Source organism: Calliphora vicina, chromosome 1 (assembly GCF_958450345.1).
Source record: "Calliphora vicina chromosome 1, idCalVici1.1, whole genome shotgun sequence".
Classification (NCBI taxonomy): Eukaryota; Metazoa; Arthropoda; class Insecta; order Diptera; family Calliphoridae; genus Calliphora; species Calliphora vicina.
Genome location: NC_088780.1, coordinates 77,116,394 through 77,137,350, shown reverse-complemented (window position 1 = coordinate 77,137,350; position 20,957 = coordinate 77,116,394).

Genomic DNA, 20,957 nt, shown 5'->3' with positions numbered 1-20,957 from the left:
TTTTTTGTCAATCCTTTCTTGGCGTTATTAGATTCAGCTACTGATTTCGCTGCTGGCTTCTTTTTTGGCTTTGGAAAGAAATCGCATTGAGTAGATGCAGAAAACTTTTTTAATTTGAGTCTTCCATCGACAAGCGGTATGAAAGCATGGTATTGAGCAGTGCCACCGATTGTTACCGCAGCATCGAATCTGCTCTTTAGTGTTTTCAATGTTTCCTCATGATCCTCTTTGCTACTAAAAACTATTTTAGTTTCTTTACAATAATTCTTTGCCCAATGGAATAAAGCAGTCGCATCTAAGATGCGATCTTGACATTTTGGCCAAACAGGTGTTTTTTTTTATCCATATAACTTATTACCTATTGTTCTTAGCAAAATGTGTCCCAAATAGTTTATATAGCTATTTATGCAATCTTTCGAAAAAAAAAATGAAAAAAATTTAATAAAATATTTTTGATTTTTTTTTTTAAATCAAAAATATTTTTGACTTTTTTTTTCAAAATGGGCCATTTTTATTTTTTTTAAGAAAGCTTAGGTCTTTTCCTAAGCGACCTATATGGTCGCTTAGTGGGATGCGAGTGGGATATCTATCAAAAAAAATATTTTGTAACTCAAGATTTAAAATTTTTGAATTTTTTTGCAAAATCAAAAACTTTGTTGACTTTTTTTAAAAAAATGGACCCATTTTTTAATTTTTTTTTTTTGCTCAGAAGAAAGCTTATGTGTTTTCCTTTAACACCCTTTTTGTCGCTTAGTGGGATGCGAGTGGGATATCTATAAAAAAAATGTTTTGTAACTCAAGACATACAATTTTTTACTTTTTTTTGAAAAATCAAAAACCTTTTTGACTTTTTTTTTTCCAAAATGGACTCTTTTTTTATTAATTTTTTTTTCTCAAAAGAAAGCTTAGGTCTTTTCCATTAAAACCTTTTTGGTCGCTTAGTGGGATGCGAGTGGGATATCTATCAAAATAAATGTTTTGTAACTCAAGACAAAGGTTTTTAAATTTGCACTATTTTAATTTTTTTCATATTTGTGTGTAAACCTTAAAAATTAAACTTACGCAGAGAAACTAGACACATTAGCCTTTCCGATGGTATGTAACATACCCAACTAAAATTTCATAGCCTCGATACTGTAATACCCATAATATGTTAACCTCAGGAATAAAAATCACTTTTTTTCTATGGAAATGTTGAATAATTTAATTTTGTTATTTATTTGTAATAATAATTAATTTAATATATAATAATAATAATAATAAAAAGATGAATAATTTAGTAAAATTTAATCTTAATCACAATAGATCAATTTATATAATAACTATTTTTACACTTAATTTATGAAGTTTTTAAATTTTCAAATATCCATACTTTTATCCTCCTTATTTGTCACCTTTATTAGCTGCTTTTTTTTGTCAATCCTTTCTTTGCGTTATTTGATTCAGCTACTGATTTCGCTGCTGGCTTCTTTTTTGGCTTTGTAAAGAAATCGCATTGAGTAGATGCAGAAAACTTTATTAATTTGAGTCTTCCATCGACAAGCGGTATGAAAGCATGGTATTGAGCAGTGCCATCGATTGTTACCGCAGCATCGAATTTTATTAATTTGAGTCTTCCATCGACAAGCGGTATGAAAGCATGGTATTGAGCAGTGCCATCGATTGTTACCGCAGCATCGAATCTGCTCTTTAGTGTTTTCAATGTTTCCTCATGATCCTCTTTGCTACTAAAAACTATTTTAGTTTCTTTACAATAATTCTTTGCCCAATGGAATAAAGCAGTCGCATCTAAGATGCGATCTTGACATTTTGGCCAAACAGGTGTTTTTTTTTATCCATATAACTTATTACCTATTGTTCTTAGCAAAATGTGTCCCAAATAGTTTATATAGCTATTTATGCAATCTTTCGAAAAAAAAATGAAAAAAATTTAATAAAATATTTTTGATTTTTTTTTTTAAATCAAAAATATTTTTGACTTTTTTTTTCAAAATGGGCCATTTTTATTTTTTTTAAGAAAGCTTAGGTCTTTTCCTAAGCGACCTATATGGTCGCTTAGTGGGATGCGAGTGGGATATCTATCAAAAAAAATATTTTGTAACTCAAGATTTAAAATTTTTGAATTTTTTTGCAAAATCAAAAACTTTGTTGACTTTTTTTAAAAAAATGGACCCATTTTTTAATTTTTTTTTTTTTGCTCAGAAGAAAGCTTATGTGTTTTCCTTTAACACCCTTTTTGTCGCTTAGTGGGATGCGAGTGGGATATCTATAAAAAAAATGTTTTGTAACTCAAGACATACAATTTTTTACTTTTTTTTGAAAAATCAAAAACCTTTTTGACTTTTTTTTTTCCAAAATGGACTCTTTTTTTATTAATTTTTTTTTCTCAAAAGAAAGCTTAGGTCTTTTCCATTAAAACCTTTTTGGTCGCTTAGTGGGATGCGAGTGGGATATCTATCAAAATAAATGTTTTGTAACTCAAGACAAAGGTTTTTAAATTTGCACTATTTTAATTTTTTTCATATTTGTGTGTAAACCTTAAAAATTAAACTTACGCAGAGAAACTAGGCACATTAGCCTTTCCGATGGTATGTAACATACCCAACTAAAATTTCATAGCCTCGATACTGTAATACCCATAATATGTTAACCTCAGGAATAAAAATCACTTTTTTTCTATGGAAATGTTGAATAATTTAATTTTGTTATTTATTTGTAATAATAATTAATTTAATATATAATAATAATAATAATAATAAAAAGATGAATAATTTAGTAAAATTTAATCTTAATCACAATAGATCAATTTATATAATAACTATTTTTACACTTAATTTATGAAGTTTTTAAATTTTCAAATATCCATACTTTTATCCTCCTTATTTGTCACCTTTATTAGCTGCTTTTTTTTGTCAATCCTTTCTTTGCGTTATTTGATTCAGCTACTGATTTCGCTGCTGGCTTCTTTTTTGGCTTTGTAAAGAAATCGCATTGAGTAGATGCAGAAAACTTTATTAATTTGAGTCTTCCATCGACAAGCGGTATGAAAGCATGGTATTGAGCAGTGCCATCGATTGTTACCGCAGCATCGAATCTGCTCTTTAGTGTTTTCAATGTTTCCTCATGATCCTCTTTGCTACTAAAAACTATTTTAGTTTCTTTACAATAATTCTTTGCCCAATGGAATAAAGCATTTTGGCCAAACAGGTGTTTTTTTTATCCATATAACTTATTACCTATTGTTCTTAGCAAAATGTGTCCCAAATAGTTTATATAGCTATTTATGCAATCTTTCGAAAAAAAAAATGAAAAAAATTTAATAAAATATTTTTGATTTTTTTTTTTAAATCAAAAATATTTTTGACTTTTTTTTTCAAAATGGGCCATTTTTATTTTTTTTAAGAAAGCTTAGGTCTTTTCCTAAGCGACCTATATGGTCGCTTAGTGGGATGCGAGTGGGATATCTATCAAAAAAAATATTTTGTAACTCAAGATTTAAAATTTTTGAATTTTTTTGCAAAATCAAAAACTTTGTTGACTTTTTTTAAAAAAATGGACCCATTTTTTAATTTTTTTTTTTTGCTCAGAAGAAAGCTTATGTGTTTTCCTTTAACACCCTTTTTGTCGCTTAGTGGGATGCGAGTGGGATATCTATAAAAAAAATGTTTTGTAACTCAAGACATACAATTTTTTACTTTTTTTTGAAAAATCAAAAACCTTTTTGACTTTTTTTTTCCAAAATGGACTCTTTTTTTTATTAATTTTTTTTTCTCAAAAGAAAGCTTAGGTCTTTTCCATTAAAACCTTTTTGGTCGCTTAGTGGGATGCGAGTGGGATATCTATCAAAATAAATGTTTTGTAACTCAAGACAAAGGTTTTTAAATTTGCACTATTTTAATTTTTTTCATATTTGTGTGTAAACCTTAAAAATTAAACTTACGCAGAGAAACTAGACACATTAGCCTTTCCGATGGTATGTAACATACCCAACTAAAATTTCATAGCCTCGATACTGTAATACCCATAATATGTTAACCTGCACTATTTTAATTTTTTTCATATTTGTGTGTAAACCTTAAAAATTAAACTTACGCAGAGAAACTAGACACATTAGCCTTTCCGATGGTATGTAACATACCCAACTAAAATTTCATAGCCTCGATACTGTAATACCCATAATATGTTAACCTCAGGAATAAAAATCACTTTTTTTCTATGGAAATGTTGAATAATTTAATTTTGTTATTTATTTGTAATAATAATTAATTTAATATATAATAATAATAATAATAATAAAAAGATGAATAATTTAGTAAAATTTAATCTTAATCACAATAGATCAATTTATATAATAACTATTTTTACACTTAATTTATGAAGTTTTTAAATTTTCAAATATCCATACTTTTATCCTCCTTATTTGTCACATTTATTAGCTGCTTTTTTTTTGTCAATCCTTTCTTTGCGTTATTTGATTCAGCTACTGATTTCGCTGCTGGCTTCTTTTTTGGCTTTGGAAAGAAATCGCATTGAGTAGATGCAGAAAACTTTATTAATTTGAGTCTTCCATCGACAAGCGGTATGAAAGCATGGTATTGAGCAGTGCCATCGATTGTTACCGCAGCATCGAATCTGCTCTTTAGTGTTTTCAATGTTTCCTCATGATCCTCTTTGCTACTAAAAACTATTTTAGTTTCTTTACAATAATTCTTTGCCCAATGGAATAAAGCAGTCGCATCTAAGATGCGATCTTGACATTTTGGCCAAACAGGTGTTTTTTTTTATCCATATAACTTATTACCTATTGTTCTTAGCAAAATGTGTCCCAAATAGTTTATATAGCTATTTATGCAATCTTTCGAAAAAAAAAATGAAAAAAATTTAATAAAATATTTTTGATTTTTTTTTTTAAATCAAAAATATTTTTGACTTTTTTTTCAAAATGGGCCATTTTTATTTTTTTTAAGAAAGCTTAGGTCTTTTCCTAAGCGACCTATATGGTCGCTTAGTGGGATGCGAGTGGGATATCTATCAAAAAAAATATTTTGTAACTCAAGATTTAAAATTTTTGAATTTTTTTGCAAAATCAAAAACTTTGTTGACTTTTTTTAAAAAAATGGACCCATTTTTTAATTTTTTTTTTTTGCTCAGAAGAAAGCTTATGTGTTTTCCTTTAACACCCTTTTTGTCGCTTAGTGGGATGCGAGTGGGATATCTATAAAAAAAATGTTTTGTAACTCAAGACATACAATTTTTTACTTTTTTTTGAAAAATCAAAAACCTTTTTGACTTTTTTTTCCAAAATGGACTCTTTTTTTATTAATTTTTTTTTCTCAAAAGAAAGCTTAGGTCTTTTCCATTAAAACCTTTTTGGTCGCTTAGTGGGATGCGAGTGGGATATCTATCAAAATAAATGTTTTGTAACTCAAGACAAAGGTTTTTAAATTTGCACTATTTTAATTTTTTTCATATTTGTGTGTAAACCTTAAAAATTAAACTTACGCAGAGAAACTAGACACATTAGCCTTTCCGATGGTATGTAACATACCCAACTAAAATTTCATAGCCTCGATACTGTAATACCCATAATATGTTAACCTCAGGAATAAAAATCACTTTTTTTCTATGGAAATGTTGAATAATTTAATTTTGTTATTTATTTGTAATAATAATTAATTTAATATATAATAATAATAATAATAATAAAAAGATGAATAATTTAGTAAAATTTAATCTTAATCACAATAGATCAATTTATATAATAACTATTTTTACACTTAATTTATGAAGTTTTTAAATTTTCAAATATCCATACTTTTATCCTCCTTATTTGTCACCTTTATTAGCTGCTTTTTTTTTGTCAATCCTTTCTTTGCGTTATTTGATTCAGCTACTGATTTCGCTGCTGGCTTCTTTTTTGGCTTTGGAAAGAAATCGCATTGAGTAGATGCAGAAAACTTTATTAATTTGAGTCTTCCATCGACAAGCGGTATGAAAGCATGGTATTGAGCAGTGCCATCGATTGTTACCGCAGCATCGAATCTGCTCTTTAGTGTTTTCAATGTTTCCTCATGATCCTCTTTGCTACTAAAAACTATTTTAGTTTCTTTACAATAATTCTTTGCCCAATGGAATAAAGCAGTCGCATCTAAGATGCGATCTTGATGAGAGCACTGGAGGCTATACTTCGCTGCATTTCTTTTGAGGTTTGCTCCAATACCATCACATGCTCCTTTACCATGAGCAGTAGGATGAAAATGCCACTCAGCTGGCATTCCAAAATCTTTTTCATGAGCTGTAAGATTTGCGAAGCTACTTTTGTTTTTAAAATGTTGACGAGCTCCGTCCGAAACGTAGTATACCTTTTCTACTGTAAATTTTGATTTTAGATAATTTAGTATTATCTTCTGGTACTCATAAACTGCAACGGTGTCATGTTTTAAATCGTCGGATATGATTGCCATACTTTTGTGTTCCAGGTTTTCTTCTTTCATGTAGTAAATAACTACTGTGAATATAGTTGCTTGGTACTTATTGAAGTGGAATGCTTGTATGGAATCCTGAAGAACATATTTATAGATCTCTGCGAAATCAAATGAAATAATGAATTCACCAGACTTCAAATGTGTTTTCAAGTCCTTGAAGAATGACCACTGCTCTTTGACTAAAAAGTCATGGGTTCTCAAATTTAGCAATCCTCTACACAGTTCTTCCACAAAATCATCCACATTTAAAATTATGGTTTTCAGTGTGCATCTTTCAGTCTGAAGCCAAGATTCAAATTTTAACTCCTCAATACATTCTCGATCAAAAGAGTTGATTAAATTTTCTTTGATGGATGTGGTTTCCGGGCAATTCGAACATTCACCTAAGTGGCAAGAAGTTGTAGCATTAGGGCACATAGTCAATTTAAGGCAATCGCGGTAATGGTGTAAATCTTCTGATGAATCATCTTTTAAGTAATTTAAGTTGATTTCCTTCAACATCAATTTAACATTTTCATGGTAAATACAAACACATACTGTGTGAGTTCCGCTGCTTCCTGCCAAAACGCAATGTTTTGGCCTCAGTTGTGTAAATTTTGTGAATCCAATTTTGACATCCTCGTATTCAGATTGAAATGTTGCGAATAATTCATTCAGGTTACAGAGAACCATTCTCTTCTGCATTTGAACTTTCTTGCCATCGATTCGTACAGACATCCAGTCTTTCATCCCTGGCATCAGGCGACTCATATCATCTCGCTGATAAAACTGAGTTATTAGAGATTTAGTATCGCACTCCAAAGTTTTTCCCTTCTTTTTGTTTGGGAGTGTGAGCAACCAATTGTTTAGCAATTCTTGCTTTTCGTTGAGACGTTCCAAACTCAGTCATTGTTTTTGCAGAACTCCATGTTCTTGGAGCAAGCGTGAGAAGTTGAATTCTTTCAGCTTCACTCTGTGACGTTTTGTATTTCTCTTTTATTTGTTCAAGAACTTCTACTGCATCCTTATGGTATTGGTTTCGACACTCATTCGTTGAATTTGAAAAGTTAGAATAACCATCATCATCAACAGTTCTGTCTTCATTCTCGGAATTACTTTTGTCTTCATCTGGAATAACTTCAACGCAAGGCTCATTACCAGGGCAACCAAAAGTATGCAATATCATATTTTTTGCTGTGCGTCGTATAAACATATGAGTTAGTTATTTATCCGTTTCAGACAATTTTAAGAATTTTGCCATCGATTTGTTAGTGCATATTTTTGCATATTTTGCTCTTTACAGCATATTTTATCATATTTTGCTTTTTATAGCATATTTTGGCATATTTAGCTCATAACTGCATATTTTTGTTGCATATTTTCTTTTCTTAATATAATTTTATTGTTTGCATTGTAATTTTTCATTTCTATATTTTACTATTTTTCAGGGTCCAATGATAATTGGCCTAAGTTAATTAAAGAAAAAATTAGAATACCCATAATCGCCTTATCTTCATTGAATTTTCGTGGATTTAAGGAAGCTTAATTTCCGAATATTTGAATTAAATAAAAAAAATTTTTACTTTTTACTGGATAATGATATTGAGATAAAGTGGAATACAACTGTAATCACAATAATTAAAGGCTTGAATTACAATTGCATTCAATGAATTCCAGTAAAAATGCTTATTGGGTAAATAAAATTTAAAAATTTTATGTATTATGGACAATTTCTTAACAAAATTTTGGATACATTTTCAAAATACAAAAAAAACTTAAGTTTGCTTTAGACAGTTATGGTTGGGCATTAACAGTTTACCATTAATATAAAATTATTAAAAAATGTTCAGAATATTAAGATCCATTGAAAACCTCGCATTCATTGTTCGTTGATAGATTTACACAAATTCTAACGAAGATATTAGATAGATAGAGGAAACAATGCTAAGCGTTTTGCTTGTCTGCTGATACAGCCAGAGTCTCTGGCAGGAAGCGAACTCGCAACTCTCAGATTGATAGTCCAGCACACTATCTTCTAGTATGTCAGGTCACCCATTTTGAGTCCCAATGATAATCGCCGCAGTCTTAAATAAATCAACAATTGTAAGGCTTTTTGATAATTCTATTTAAATTTTTGAAGCCGAATTTATTTAGACGTTAACCTAAATACATGATGAATGCTCCAAAATCCATTTAAATTTTTTCACCAAAAAATTAAACACCCTCTCCAACGAGTTTTTTTTAATATAATTCAAATGATAAAAAAGTGGTTTTTAATCTACATGTAGAATAGAAACATTTAGAGAAATTTATGCAGAACATCCTCTCCCTACTGATCCTATACATATTGGAGCATATGAATTCAGAAAGTCAAATATTATCCTAATAATTCTAAACAAATTTGAAGTATTAGACAGTTTAAAATTGAATTGATCAATTGATTAAGATTGTCTAAGAAACTCTACGGAAATTTAAAACAAATACATTTAAGTAAATACATAGTAATTTATTGCAATAATAAAATGAACTGAATCAGACTATTTTCATGTATAATTACCAAATTTAATTTATGAGCTCAATATTTTTTTTACTTTCTTTCTACTTATTTGTTTAATAAAACTTTGAAATTCAACAAAAACCAACTATTTTTAAGTGCATATTTTTTATATTTTAAGAGCATATTTTTCGTTTTTAAGTGCATATTTTATGCGCATAAAACACTTTTTTTAGAGCATATTTTTGGTTGCCCTGCTCATTACTATTCAAATTCGGTAATTCGTTCAACTTTCCGAGCTCTTTCCTACAAATTTTCAATCGTTTTGACAGCGTAGGGAATTTTTTTAATAAGCCGTCGGAAATATTTCGCATATCTGATGATCTGTGCTTCATTTTGTTAAAGGGATTAAAACAAAAAGACGAATAAATTTCATTTTCAACCTTAGCCTTTTTAGAAGTCGTAGACATTTTGAATTTTGTAAGTAATTATTTAAATAACACACGTCTTAACTTTAACGCTGTTTCTAAAAAACTGATTTCCGTATGTCTTCAGAATAACAATAAATAGTTTTTTAAGATCATATAGGTAGTACGTTTTAATGAATGAGTCTAAAATCTTTTATTAGGGTCAAGAAGGGCTTACATACTAAAGTACCTAGTTTAACCAAATGTTACAAATAATAATAAAAATAAACCACCATATAAATAACCTACCTGTCAACTTCTACCTCTCCACCCACTTCTTAAAGTCAAATGTCATAAAATAATAAATAAACTGGTACTTCGGAGAAGGGCCATAAAATATTTCCACTTGATTCCAAAAATTTGTTTCTGGGGCACCTGCTATTTTAACAATGAAAATCAAGTGCGCTGAAAACTACCTCTAGGATTGACTAAAAAAGCCGCAAGATACAAAACTCAGACAAATTTTGGGGGTGGAAAATTAATAGCGGTCGGCCTCATATTGCACCCCTCCAGTGGCTATTATCGGTCAGTTGTTGTGGTTTTTATTTTTAAGGTTTTAGAAACACTTACACACAAATATGAAAAAAATCAATTTAAAAACATTTGTCTTGAGTTACAAAACATTTATTTTGATAGATATCCCACTCGCATCCCACTAAGCGACCAAAAAGGTTTTAAAGGAAAAGACATAAGCTTTCTTCTGAGCAAAAAAAATTGGTCCATTTTTTTAAAAAAAGTCAACAAAGTTTTTGATTTTGCAAAAAAAATTCAAAAATTTTAAATCTTGAGTTACAAAATATTTTTTTTGATAGATATCCCACTCGCATCCCACTAAGCGACCATATAGGTCGCTTAGGAAAAGACCTAAGCTTTCTTAAAAAAAATAAAAAGGGCCCATTTTGAAAAAAAAAAGTCAAAAATATTTTTGATTTAAAAAAAAAAATCAAAAATATTTTATTAAATTTTTTTAATTTTTTTTTTTCGAAAGATTGCATAAATAGCTATCTAAACTATTTGGGACACATTTTGCTAAGAACAATAGGTAATAAGTTATATGGATAAAAAAAAACACCTGTTTGGCCAAAATGTCAAATTTTGACCTCCTATAACTCAGAGTTCTTGACCGATCTTGTTGAAAAATGGTGTCCGAATTACTATCCAATAGAACTAACATTGGTGCAAATTTCATCGCGATCGGAAGACATCGATTTCAAAAGTTGGTTCACTTGACGTGAAATGCCCCATATGTATTTCAAGTTGTTTCTCAACCACAGCGTGACACATTAGCAAATGTACAAATGAAATTATTATACATACTATTGGACACGTGAGCTTCAATTTCTTTCATCTAGAATGAACGCGAATAATTACAAATAAGTTCTTGAAAAGGCGTTACTCCATTTTTCTACAGTCTTTGCGCCCATTCTTTGCTTTGGAAAGAAATCGCATTGAGTAGATGCAGAAAACTTTTTTAATTTGAGTCTTCCATCGACAAGCGGTATGAAAGCATGGTATTGAGCAGTGCCACCGATTGTTACCGCAGCATCGAATCTGCTCTTTAGTGTTTTCAATGTTTCCTCATGATCCTCTTTGCTACTAAAAACTATTTTAGTTTCTTTACAATAATTCTTTGCCCAATGGAATAAAGCAGTCGCATCTAAGATGCGATCTTGACATTTTGGCCGAACAGGTGTTTTTTTTATCCATATAACTTATTACCTATTGTTCTTAGCAAAATGTGTCCCAAATAGTTTAGATAGCTATTTATGCAATCTTTCGAAAAAAAAATTAAAAAAATTTAATAAAATATTTTTGATTTTTTTTTTTAAATCAAAAATATTTTTGACTTTTTTTTTCAAAATGGGCCCTTTTTATTTTTTTTAAGAAAGCTTAGGTCTTTTCCTAAGCGACCTATATGGTCGCTTAGTGGGATGCGAGTGGGATATCTATCAAAAAAAATATTTTATAACTCAAGATTTAAAATTTTTGAATTTTTTTGCAAAATCAAAAACTTTGTTGACTTTTTTTAAAAAATGGACCCATTTTTTATTTTTTTTTTTTGCTCAGAAGAAAGCTTATGTGTTTTCCTTTAACACCCTTTTTGTCGCTTAGTGGGATGCGAGTGAGATATCTATAAAAAAAATGTTTTGTAACTCAAGACATACAATTTTTTACTTTTTTTTGAAAAATCAAAAACCTTTTTGACTTTTTTTTTCCAAAATGGACTCTTTTTTTATTAATTTTTTTTTCTCAAAAGAAAGCTTAGGTCTTTTCCTTTAAAACCTTTTTGGTCGCTTAGTGGGATGCGAGTGGGATATATATCAAAATAAATGTTTTGTAACTCAAGACAAAGGTTTTTAAATTTGCACTATTTTAATTTTTTTCATATTTGTGTGTAAACCTTAAAAATTAAACTTACGCAGAGAAACTAGACACATTAGCCTTTCCGATGGTATGTAACATACCCAACTAAAATTTCATAGCCTCGATACTGTAATACCCATAATATGTTAACCTCAGGAATAAAAATCACTTTTTTTCTATGGAAATGTTGAATAATTTAATTTTGTTATTTATTTGTAATAATAATTAATTTAATATATAATAATAATAATAATAATAATAATAATAATAATAATAATAATAATAATAATAATAATAATAATAATAATAATAATAATAATAATAATAATAATAATAATAATAATAATAATAATAATAATAATAATAATAATAATAATAATAATAATAATAATAATAATAATAATAATAATAATAATAATAATAATAATAATAATAATAATAATAATAATAATAATAATAATAATAATAATAATAATAATAATAATAATAATAATAATAATAATAATAATAATAATAATAATAATAATAATAATAATAATAATAATAATAATAATAATAATAATAATAATAATAATAATAATAATAATAATAATAATAATAATAATAATAATAATAATAATAATAATAATAATAATAATAATAATAATAATAATAATAATAATAATAATAATAATAATAATAATAATAATAATAATAATAATAATAATAATAATAATAATAATAATAATAATAATAATAATAATAATAATAATAATAATAATAATAATAATAATAATAATAATAATAATAATAATAATAATAATAATAATAATAATAATAATAATAATAATAATAATAATAATAATAATAATAATAATAATAATAATAATAATAATAATAATAATAATAATAATAATAATAATAATAATAATAATAATAATAATAATAATAATAATAATAATAATAATAATAATAATAATAATAATAATAATAATAATAATAATAATAATAATAATAATAATAATAATAATAATAATAATAATAATAATAATAATAATAATAATAATAATAATAATAATAATAATAATAATAATAATAATAATAATAATAATAATAATAATAATAATAATAATAATAATAATAATAATAATAATAATAATAATAATAATAAAAAGATGAATAATTTAGTAAAATTTAATCTTAATCACAATAGATCAATTTATATAATAACTATTTTTACACTTAATTTATGAAGTTTTTAAATTTTCAAATATCCATACTTTTATCCTCCTTATTTGTCACCTTTATTAGCTGCTTTTTTTTGTCAATCCTTTCTTTGCGTTATTTGATTCAGCTACTGATTTCGCTGCTGGCTTCTTTTTTGGCTTTGGAAAGAAATCGCATTGAGTAGATGCAGAAAACTTTATTAATTTGAGTCTTCCATCGACAAGCGGTATGAAAGCATGGTATTGAGCAGTGCCATCGATTGTTACCGCAGCATCGAATCTGCTCTTTAGTGTTTTCAATGTTTCCTCATGATCCTCTTTGCTACTAAAAACTATTTTAGTTTCTTTACAATAATTCTTTGCCCAATGGAATAAAGCAGTCGCATCTAAGATGCGATCTTGATGAGAGCACTGGAGGCTATACTTCGCTGCATTTCTTTTGAGGTTTGCTCCAATACCATCACATGCTCCTTTACCATGAGCAGTAGGATGAAAATGCCACTCAGCTGGCATTCCAAAATCTTTTTCATAAGCTGTAAGATTTGCGAAGCTACTTTTGTTTTTAAAATGTTGACGAGCTCCGTCCGAAACGTAGTATACCTTTTCTACTGTAAATTTTGATTTTAGATAATTTAGTATTATCTTCTGGTACTCATAAACTGCAACGGTGTCATGTTTTAAATCGTCGGATATGATTGCCATACTTTTGTGTTCCAGGTTTTCTTCTTTCATGTAGTAAATAACTACTGTGAATATAGTTGCTTGGTACTTATTGAAGTGGAATGCTTGTATGGAATCCTGAAGAACATATTTATAGATCTCTGCGAAATCAAATGAAATAATGAATTCACCAGACTTCAAATGTGTTTTCAAGTCCTTGAAGAATGACCACTGCTCTTTGACTAAAAAGTCATGGGTTCTCAAATTTAGCAATCCTCTACACAGTTCTTCCACAAAATCATCCACATTTAAAATTATGGTTTTCAGTGTGCATCTTTCAGTCTGAAGCCAAGATTCAAATTTTAACTCCTCAATACATTCTCGATCAAAAGAGTTGATTAAATTTTCTTTGATGGATGTGGTTTCCGGGCAATTCGAACATTCACCTAAGTGGCAAGAAGTTGTAGCATTAGGGCACATAGTCAATTTAAGGCAATCGCGGTAATGGTGTAAATCTTCTGATGAATCATCTTTTAAGTAATTTAAGTTGATTTCCTTCAACATCAATTTAACATTTTCATGGTAAATACAAACACATACTGTGTGAGTTCCGCTGCTTCCTGCCAAAACGCAATGTTTTGGCCTCAGTTGTGTAAATTTTGTGAATCCAATTTTGACATCCTCGTATTCAGATTGAAATGTTGCGAATAATTCATTCAGGTTACAGAGAACCATTCTCTTCTGCATTTGAACTTTCTTGCCATCGATTCGTACAGACATCCAGTCTTTCATCCCTGGCATCAGGCGACTCATATCATCTCGCTGATAAAACTGAGTTATTAGAGATTTAGTATCGCACTTTTTTTTTGCTCAGAAGAAAGCTTATGTGTTTTCCTTTAACACCCTTTTTGTCGCTTAGTGGGATGCGAGTGAGATATCTATAAAAAAATGTTTTGTAACTCAAGAATAATAATAATAATAATAATAATAATAATAATAATAATAATAATAATAATAATAATAATAATAATAATAATAATAATAATAATAATAATAATAATAATAATAATAATAATAATAATAATAATAATAATAATAATAATAATAATAATAATAATAATAATAATAATAATAATAATAATAATAATAATAATAATAATAATAATAATAATAATAATAATAATAATAATAATAATAATAATAATAATAATAATAATAATAATAATAATAATAATAATAATAATAATAATAATAATAATAATAATAATAATAATAATAATAATAATAATAATAATAATAATAATAATAATAATAATAATAATAATAATAATAATAATAATAATAATAATAATAATAATAATAATAATAATAATAATAATAATAATAATAATAATAATAATAATAATAATAATAATAATAATAATAATAATAATAATAATAATAATAATAATAATAATAATAATAATAATAATAATAATAATAATAATAATAATAATAATAATAATAATAATAATAATAATAATAATAATAATAATAATAATAATAATAATAATAATAATAATAATAATAATAATAATAATAATAATAATAATAATAATAATAATAATAATAATAATAATAATAATAATAATAATAATAATAATAATAATAATAATAATAATAATAATAATAATAATAATAATAATAATAATAATAATAATAATAATAATAATAATAATAAAAAGATGAATAATTTAGTAAAATTTAATCTTAATCACAATAGATCAATTTATATAATAACTATTTTTACACTTAATTTATGAAGTTTTTAAATTTTCAAATATCCATACTTTTATCCTCCTTATTTGTCACCTTTATTAGCTGCTTTTTTTTTGTCAATCCTTTCTTTGCGTTATTTGATTCAGCTACTGATTTCGCTGCTGGCTTCTTTTTTGGCTTTGGAAAGAAATCGCATTGAGTAGATGCAGAAAACTTTATTAATTTGAGTCTTCCATCGACAAGCGGTATGAAAGCATGGTATTGAGCAGTGCCATCGATTGTTACCGCAGCATCGAATCTGCTCTTTAGTGTTTTCAATGTTTCCTCATGATCCTCTTTGCTACTAAAAACTATTTTAGTTTCTTTACAATAATTCTTTGCCCAATGGAATAAAGCAGTCGCATCTAAGATGCGATCTTGATGAGAGCACTGGAGGCTATACTTCGCTGCATTTCTTTTGAGGTTTGCTCCAATACCATCACATGCTCCTTTACCATGAGCAGTAGGATGAAAATGCCACTCAGCTGGCATTCCAAAATCTTTTTCATGAGCTGTAAGATTTGCGAAGCTACTTTTGTTTTTAAAATGTTGACGAGCTCCGTCCGAAACGTAGTATACCTTTTCTACTGTAAATTTTGATTTTAGATAATTTAGTATTATCTTCTGGTACTCATAAACTGCAACGGTGTCATGTTTTAAATCGTCGGATATGATTGCCATACTTTTGTGTTCCAGGTTTTCTTCTTTCATGTAGTAAATAACTACTGTGAATATAGTTGCTTGGTACTTATTGAAGTGGAATGCTTGTATGGAATCCTGAAGAACATATTTATAGATCTCTGCGAAATCAAATGAAATAATGAATTCACCAGACTTCAAATGTGTTTTCAAGTCCTTGAAGAATGACCACTGCTCTTTGACTAAAAAGTCATGGGTTCTCAAATTTAGCAATCCTCTACACAGTTCTTCCACAAAATCATCCACATTTAAAATTATGGTTTTCAGTGTGCATCTTTCAGTCTGAAGCCAAGATTCAAATTTTAACTCCTCAATACATTCTCGATCAAAAGAGTTGATTAAATTTTCTTTGATGGATGTGGTTTCCGGGCAATTCGAACATTCACCTAAGTGGCAAGAAGTTGTAGCATTAGGGCACATAGTCAATTTAAGGCAATCGCGGTAATGGTGTAAATCTTCTGATGAATCATCTTTTAAGTAATTTAAGTTGATTTCCTTCAACATCAATTTAACATTTTCATGGTAAATACAAACACATACTGTGTGAGTTCCGCTGCTTCCTGCCAAAACGCAATGTTTTGGCCTCAGTTGTGTAAATTTTGTGAATCCAATTTTGACATCCTCGTATTCAGATTGAAATGTTGCGAATAATTCATTCAGGTTACAGAGAACCATTCTCTTCTGCATTTGAACTTTCTTGCCATCGATTCGTACAGACATCCAGTCTTTCATCCCTGGCATCAGGCGACTCATATCATCTCGCTGATAAAACTGAGTTATTAGAGATTTAGTATCGCACTCCAAAGTTTTTCCCTTCTTTTTGTTTGGGAGTGTGAGCAACCAATTGTTTAGCAATTCTTGCTTTTCGTTGAGACGTTCCAAACTCAGTCATTGTTTTTGCAGAACTCCATGTTCTTGGAGCAAGCGTGAGAAGTTGAATTCTTTCAGCTTCACTCTGTGACGTTTTGTATTTCTCTTTTATTTGTTCAAGAACTTCTACTGCATCCTTATGGTATTGGTTTCGACACTCATTCGTTGAATTTGAAAAGTTAGAATAACCATCATCATCAACAGTTCTGTCTTCATTCTCGGAATTACTTTTGTCTTCATCTGGAATAACTTCAACGCAAGGCTCATTACTATACAAATTCGGTAATTCGTTCAACTTTCCGAGCTCTTTCCTGCATGATCCACAAATTTTCAATCGTTTTGACAGCGTAGGGAATTTTTTTAATAAGCCGTCGGAAATATTTCGCATATCTGATGATCTGTGCTTCATTTTGTTAAAGGGATTAAAACAAAAAGACGAATAAATTTCATTTTCAACCTTAGCCTTTTTAGAAGTAGTAGACATTTTGAATTTTGTAAGTATTTATTTAAATAACACACGTCTTAACTTTAACGCTGTTTCTAAAAAACTGATTTCCGTATGTCTTCAGAATAACAATAAATAGTTTTTTAAGATCATATAGGTAGTACGTTTTAATGAATGAGTCTAAAATCTTTTATTAGGGTCAAGAAGGGCTTACATACTAAAGTACCTAGTTTAACCAAATGTTACAAATAATAATAAAAATAAACCACCATATAAATAACCTACCTGTCAACTTCTACCTCTCCACCCACTTCTTAAAGTCAAATGTCATAAAATAATAAATAAACTGGTACTTCGGAGAAGGGCCATAAAATATTTCCACTTGATTCCAAAAATTTGTTTCTGGGGCACCTGCTATTTTAACAATGAAAATCAAGTGCGCTGAAAACTACCTCTAGGATTGACTAAAAAAGCCGCAAGATACAAAACTCAGACAAATTTTGGGGGTGGAAAATTAATAGCGGTCGGCCTCATATTGCACCCCTCCAGTGGCTATTATCGGTCAGTTGTTGTGGTTTTTATTTTTAAGGTTTTAGAAACACTTACACACAAATATGAAAAAAATCAATTTAAAAACATTTGTCTTGAGTTACAAAACATTTATTTTGATAGATATCCCACTCGCATCCCACTAAGCGACCAAAAAGGTTTTAAAGGAAAAGACATAAGCTTTCTTCTGAGCAAAAAAAAAAATTGATTTTGCAAAAAAAATTCAAAAATTTTAAATCTTGAGTTACAAAATATTTTTTTTGATAGATATCCCACTCGCATCCCACTAAGCGACCATATAGGTCGCTTAGGAAAAGACCTAATCTTTCTTAAAAAAAATAAAAAAAAAAAAATAAAAAGGGCCCATTTTGAAAAAAAAAGTCAAAAATATTTTTGATTTAAAAAAAAAAATAAAAAATATTTTATTCAATTTTTTTAATTTTTTTTTTCGAAAGATTGCATAAATAGCTATCTAAACTATTTGGGACACATTTTGCTAAGAACAATAGGTAATAAGTTATATGGATAAAAAAAAGCACCTGTTTGGCCAAAATGTCAAATTTTGACCTCCTATAACTCAGAGTTCTTGACCGATCTTGTTGAAAAATGGTGTCCGAATTACTATCCAATAGAACTAACATTGGCGCAAATTTCATCGCGATCGGAAGACATCGATTTCAAAAGTTGGTTCACTTGACGTGAAATGCCCCATATGTATTTCAAGTTGTTTCTCAACCACAGCGTGACACATTAGCAAATGTACAAATGAAATTATTATACATACTATTGGACACGTGAGCTTCAATTTCTTTCATCTAGAATGAACGCGAATAATTACAAATAAGTTCTTGAAAAGGCGTTACTCCATTTTTCTACAGTCTTTGCACCCATTCAATGGATATTTCAACAAGATAATGCACAACAAGATAAACACAGCAAGAGTTGTTAAAGAATGGATACGAAGCCAAAACGTCAATATTTTGGAGTGGCCACCATACTCTCCTGACCTGAATATCATAGAAAATGTTTGGGGATTGCTTTCTAGCAAAGTGTATGAGTCGGGAAGACAATATTAAACCAAAGAAGCCTTAATCGAAGGAATAGAAAAGTCATGGGCCGAAATTTCCTTACTATTAATAGAGAAACTTTTTAACTCCCTCCCAAATCGTATTTTTGAAGTTATATCGAATAAAGGAGGATATAAACATTATTAAATCATTTTTAAAACATAATAAAAATCTTTAAAAATAATAAAGTTACATAAAAATTATTTGTTGTTGGCTTTTTTTTTAAATTAATGTAGTTGAACCTATTCAAATGAGCCAAAAAAATTATGTTACAAAACGTAGTATTTTGAAAAAATAAAAAACTAGTTATTGCTGCCATTTTGGCTGTTTTATTAATATATTTTGCAATACTTTAAAATTTAGAAATGCAACATTCTCAATTACTTTATTGTTTTTTTTTTTATTGGAAAATTTAGTTTGAATGTGAAACAAATTGTGAACCTATTCAAGTGAGCGGCAGTGTATAACAGCAAACATTTTTATTGCAATGATTGCATGATGATTTTGGTAGAGAAAATTTAAGAATTATCATTGATTTGTATAATTATTTGTGTCCATAGGTTATGAAAATGATGTCTTGGCATGTACATTTTTAATTATCTTCCAGTAAAAAAATTTAAAACTATCTGTTCACATCAGTGAACAATATAATATACCCATCCCTGATGACAATCATCACCCTCATCTCAACTGCAACCAACAACAACCAATGTCAACTGCAGCCCCTTTTTTATCATCATTCGCTCTCTTTTTGTATACTAAAGACGAACAAGTGCGATTATTATCGTTTAGCTAAAAGTGTAATACTAACCCAGCTAGCATTGGCTGTTTGTTAGATGATTGTGTTTAATATACAACTCTTAAAAGAATCTTCTGATGATGATCTGACGAGTAACAATAACAAAAACATATACTTTTTATTACATTTTTACAGATTTTGAGACTTGATCGTCTTTGAATCTTGGAGTGTTTAACATGCAATTCTTAAAATGTTTATAGGCGATGATTTAAAATGTTTGTTATTGTTTTTATTTACAAATATGCAATTTACTGTTATAGATAAACAGAAACAAACAGCGTGTCATAGTTTATTCTTCGTTTTTCATCAACCTTTTATTAAAATTTTGAATTTAAAGCGTACAAGTTGGTGATTTGCTAAAATTGCATAACAAAATTATAATTAAAAATTTAAGTTTTTGTAAAATTAAAAACTAACATTAAACAAATTGCAGGTGGTTTAAAGTGTTTTTTGTTAAGTTGAAAAAATAAAAAATAATGTCATTGCAAGCAATCAATATTAGAAGCAAACGCGAGGCTTCGCTAATAATAAATAGTGTTTTTAAAAGAAATAAAAGTGATAGTGGTAGCAAACAACAACAAACATAACAATGGGAATGCAGAACAGGAGGGATGCTGTCAACAAGCTGATGCAGAACAAAATAATAATAAAGTATTAGAAAAAACGGGCGGACAGTTCATTATTGAGGAGAATGCCGAATCAAATTGTGATGAAGATTCATCAAATGAGGGACAATCTATAATAGATGCAATTAGTGAAGCGAATTCTCTGCGGCAGCGTTTATCTATTTGGGCAATAAAACATTTAATTACCACAACGGCAGTAAATGATCTTCTCGACATTTTGAGAGATCATGATATTTGCCTCCCAAAAGATGTTCGTACGCTTAAGATAACTTCAAAAGATGTGGTTGTCAAACAGATGGGCGAAGGTTTGTATGTTCACTACGGGGTAAAATATGCTCTAACAGATTACCTTCGTTCAAATTATTTTGACTCGCAAATGATTGTGCTGGATTTTAATGTAGATGGCTTAGCCTTGTGCAAGAGCTCTAAAAAGCAAGTGTGGCCAATTTTA